The sequence below is a fragment of the Anarrhichthys ocellatus genome, unplaced genomic scaffold, assembly GCF_004355925.1.
Source record: "Anarrhichthys ocellatus isolate YVR2014 unplaced genomic scaffold, GSC_Weel_1.0 scaffold102, whole genome shotgun sequence".
In the NCBI taxonomy this organism is placed as follows: domain Eukaryota; kingdom Metazoa; phylum Chordata; class Actinopteri; order Perciformes; family Anarhichadidae; genus Anarrhichthys; species Anarrhichthys ocellatus.
Window position 1 is genome coordinate 603942 of NW_022280132.1, and position 5402 is coordinate 609343.

Consider the following 5402-nt stretch of genomic DNA (forward strand, 5'->3'; position numbering starts at 1 on the left):
TGGTGTTTAAATCAGGCGGTGTGACCCCTGACCTCAGCAGTCCATTGGCGGGAGAGTGAGGTGCTTTAGCAAGCTTTCCTTACTGCAGTGGTGGCAAGGAAAGCTAATGGAGCTCCATTTTACCATCATCTCTTCCTTGAGGCGTGGCAGCCCTGCAGCGCTGCACAGATTAGCCCCCATAAAAGCACCGCAAGCCCCACTGAAGCTGTCTCTCAAGACCATTAAGATGCCAGAAATCTCCCGCAGAGACACGGACACACAGCGGACACGCATCCAGCAGCCGAGCGGCTCATTTGAAGCCCCATTAGGGAGCCCGGCGCTGCAAAACCACAGCTTAACTGACTGGATGAAGCCACTTTACGGATAGCACGTAGAACTGCAGGGAAAACGAGTTTACAGATAATTTACTGTCACTTTTCTGCTCACACTCTCCAGACGGACACCAGGACGTGATGAGAACAAATGACTGAGAATCAAATGCACGGCATGAACCAGGTGAGAGGAGGTGCAATTCAACATCACGTTTATTAGACGAGAGAACTGAAGAGAGCGAGGCACTACTGTTCCCCCCTGAGAACAAAAAGGTGTAATACACTGTGAAAAAGAAAGAAAGCGTAAGTCATTTCACTCCGAGACTCGGACCTAAATTAGATTTTCTTAAATACTGATTTCACCCAAGAGGGCAGGGCTGAGTCAAGACCAAGACCATAAGAGTCCAGGCACACACTGACCCACTTATATAAAAAACACACTCGGGACAGTTTTCTTGGGATTATTGTTTTCGGTAGAATATAGTTTGTCCCTGTGGGAAGAACCTCTTTTTTTATTATTATTAACTGAAGCATTCTGGTGCACTACGAATCTATTCTTTATTTATCTATATTTCAGCTACTGGATTATTATTCCTTGAAAGAGGTCAATACAACATCAACAACATTATGCAGATGTAGATTGAACACAGTACAATTGTAGAAATATAGTACATTCAACACGTTTGTTAGGCCTCAAGGATACACAACTCCTTTTGGGGAGACTTGGTTTTCATAAAAACCACACAGGGTACCTTTGAACTCAGTTTGGAAAATGTATTTGGCACGTCAGTCACAAAAAAGTTAAAGTTCGCTCACTTATAGTCTGAGTAGATATGGTGAAGATAACATTGCTAGACGAAAAGAGAAGACAAAAGAGCTTTCTTCAGTTTACCTTACTTGCAGGTTATACTGTACATGTGGTTGATGAGGATCCGGCATCAAGACCAGGTGTGTTGAGTGAGGTGTGTAATTTTACCCAGGTGAGGCTCGGAGGGAGATGCAAGAATACAAGAGGGAACCTCAGGCGTCGAGTTTCGAATATGACAAAATTACTCCAGAATTTAGAAAATACAAACAATTATTTTTGCACTTGTCTGAAGCCAAAGAGTTTTATTTCTCGTAGTGTTTCTGGTTGAGTCGGACCTCTTTATAGCAATGTGTCCGTGCTCCTGGATCTCAACTAATGCAATTAACACGGAGAGTCAATCTGACTATTACCAGGAAAATGCCATCAAAATAAAGACTCGACTACAGATAGAGGTGACTTGATAAGACAGAGATGTTTTTGCAGTGTAGCAGCAGCCTGAGGCGTGGATTAAACCCAGAGCCACTCATCATTTATTGTTTCTGACTTAATGTGAGTTCAGCGGCAGAAATCGCTCTCCAAAAAAAGGGGCAGCCTTAATGTTAAAAGCATGATGTGCCACATAAAGCAAAGTGAAAGAAACAACGACATCACGAAACACAATCAAGACGCTGCAGAAACCAAAGCGTACATAAAAAAAACTTTATTATTGTTGTAAGGTAAGATTGACAACAACATGCTTTTACCACAATAAAAAATAAAAAGATATTGCACTGGTTTTACTCTAGCAATGTTTTTTCTCTCTCTCGACGTCTTCCTCAAGCTCCCTCCTCCTCCTCCTCCTCGTCATCACTCTTTAAAGACAAACACAAAACACTGCCCTCGTCTGCAAGAGTCAAGTCCATGAAAGTCAGTTGGACCCCGTCAGACAGACACGAGCTTAACGGACTGCACATTGAAACATCACTGAATCTCATGTAATGTGGTTCAGAATGTGTGTGTGTGTGTGTGTATGTGTATGTGTTAGTGGTAATAAGGCTACACCTCGTCATACCCAAAGTCACATGTTTTGAATCATCTATGTGCCTCACAGACAGAGCAGGTTACTCTACATGCTCAGAGTCAGAGGAGTACGGAAGCCTATCAGTGCAAAAACCACCACTGATGCTTCCATGACGTGATATCTGGCAGCAGGCAGGGACAGAGTCTTCTGCACACGTTTTGAATGCTCAGAATCCTCATTTGGTCAACGCTCAAACTAAGTTTTAACTTTCGGTTCGGAGAGTTTGCCACAGCTGCTTTGACAGGACTCACTAACGTGTAAGGAAGTGAATTAATGTCATAACTACAGTGTGAGAACGGTAGTAATAGATACAAGATAATGAAACTACATGGATAGATTGGTCTGCACAGTTTTCACAGAGTATTGTTAACGGTCAAGTACTGGGAGCTGGAGTCAAATGATCAGGAGAGATTTATCATCTTGAGTGCTTTTTTTTTTGATCAGATGGTTTTTGATTTTAAATTGTTTCAGAAAACGTGTTCTAGAGATGCTTGTGTTGTACAACAGTTAACATTTGAGAGATCTCGCAACTTGGTTGAATGTTGAAAAATGTATATATCTTAAAGTAATGAAGTGTCTGTACCAAAACGTGCGTATTGTATTGGCACAAACGTTGCTCATGAGCAGCAAGCTCGCTACAACTGGTGACACATTTCCACACACGTGCTCTCAGATCCTGACTTTCAATTTGACTCCTCAGCTGGCTAATGAACATCCGCCAATGAACAGCCGTAGCAACGCGTCTGGTTTGTGGGCCCCTGCCAGAGTGCAGCAGAGGTGCATGATGGGTAAACACAGGCTGGAGGTCGAACAAACTGCTAACAGTGTATCTGCTGAACCGACCGGACCGGGACTGGACGGGGGAGCCTGAGGGAGCATGGGTAGTGTTTGTGTTGTCCAACCTGACCCTGCATATGTGTGTGTGTGTGTGCGTGCGCGGTCAAAAGGCTCAGGGCTTGAGATTAATGACTCCACCAGGGAACCTGACACGTGCTTCACTCTCTCCAGCAGATGGCTGGACCATCATGTTTACACACGGGAGGAGGAGAAGGTGTGTGTGTGTGTGTGTGTGTTGGTATGTATGTGTATGTTTAAAATGTCAGTGGAGACGGGGAAACTGGCACCGCCACATTAGATGGCACACGTACTGATCTGAATGTGTGTGTGTGCGTGAGGCAGCAGTCCATGTAGCACTAGTAGCAGCCAGCTGAGAGCAGATGGACTGTGTGTGTGTGTGTGTGTGTGATTACACACACACTCAGGTTCCAATTACACACAGAAAATCACAACTGCAGCTGCAGTCGACGGCGCTTTAATCACAATGCAAAACTGTGACAGCCTGAAGAGATTAAAGCGTCGATCGCGACTCCAACTGAAAGATTTTTTAGTGACAAAACTACTGAGCGAGAAACCAAATGTCAGGACTTAATAAAGCCAGCTGTAATGAATTAGTGAGGACTCGAGAGCACAGAGGGACAAATCTATGAAGCAACCAGCAACCAGGTACTGATATCTGATTGGTTGATGTACTACATCAACCACTATTTGTTTCTTTTCGATAAGTACCACTTAAAACGATGTAATGGAGACGCAGTAACTTATCACCACACATATAATATATCTGTGATGAGCTCCAATTCAGCTGACAATATTGGCCCTGTTCAAGTCTTAGTTCAAGATAAGAACAAAAAACGGATTTTGGGAGCCACCAGCTTGAAATCAGTGCTCAGATTTTGAACATCTGAGTACAAAGTATCGAAATCTCTTTATTTCCACAACCTCATGCACTTGCTGGTTTACTGAGAAGGTGGAATTCAGCAGGAAAACACTTGGTTTCTAGGTGGAACCGAAGAAAACAAACATAGCGGAGAAAGAGGAACCCTTTCGCTTGGTTTCGCTTTCGATTGTCGTTGAATCTGAAACCTTACAGTTGATCACAATTCTGTCGTCGATCGCTCGAAGACTTCTTCAGTGCTTACGAATCTGTCCGAGGTCGCTCTCAAATCTGACCTGCAGTCCAGTTTCTGCTCTCTCGTCTCGTGTTCCTGGTGAAACCGCGCCAAGAGGCAAAAAGCTTGCGTTGCGTCTGTGCGCGAAACATCCAACGTGGTCGGTTAATCGACGAATCTACTCCGAGTCTGACGGATCAGCCATCGGCTTCCCGACCGCCTCAATTGGCCAAAAGCATACTACGGAGAGACGGGAGCCGCTTCCTCCCTACAGAGAGCTCTGATGTGCTCCACAGACACACACCCATTAACACACTTCTGCACCGCGCACGAGAGCGGAGATGGTTTTCGACGCATGTGCGCTGAATCTTCCTCCCTTCCGTCACACAGCTAAATATTATTAACACACCACATTTACGATCAGGAGTGACCTCAACACGCTGTTGGTAATTATCATCGCCTGTCAGAGGAGGTTTGATTGCTACAGGCAACAAGTTCCATCAAACGAAAGAAACACAGAGATATAAAACAACAACATGTAAACATATCACAGAGATTGCCACAGTCAGTGTTGGCGTCAGTTTAACAGTGTCCTTTAAACTGAGCCTGAAAGCTCGTAATTGAACTGAAATCGGTCAGCACGCGAGCCCAGTAAAGACACAGAACACTGAAGGAGGTTTAAGTTCACCTAAAGCTCATGAGAGGGACATCCTGCTGTTCAGAAAAGGTTCAAATGTACGACACTAGTGGACTCACACCGGGGTTGGGCTCGGTGCGCATTCAATGAAAGGTGATATTCTTAAAAATGTCAAAGAAACCAACAGAAACAAACAAAAACATTTTTTTTTCTCGCTTTCAAATGTACAGTAGGACTCAGAGAAGAGTTCAGGATGACACAGACGAAAAGGTGGTATATCCAAGAAGAAGAAAAAGACAAAAAGAAGAAGATGAGGAATTGATTTTAACGGGTTAACTGTGTGCGAAGCAGAAGTGAGCTCCAACACAACACACGGCCACCGGCTTTCCTTTTCCTCATTTCTTTTTGTCTTTTTCATTTGACAAATGAGATAAAATATTTGTGCGAAGCCTGACGCAGACAAGCACAGAGCTCAGCCACATACAGATAGCAGGGTGTCCTGAACAAAGGTAATCCTAAAACACACACACACACACACACACACACACACACACACACACACACACACACACACACACACACACAGGGTATAAAACAGATGCACAACAGAACTTTAAATATTCTTATATATATATAT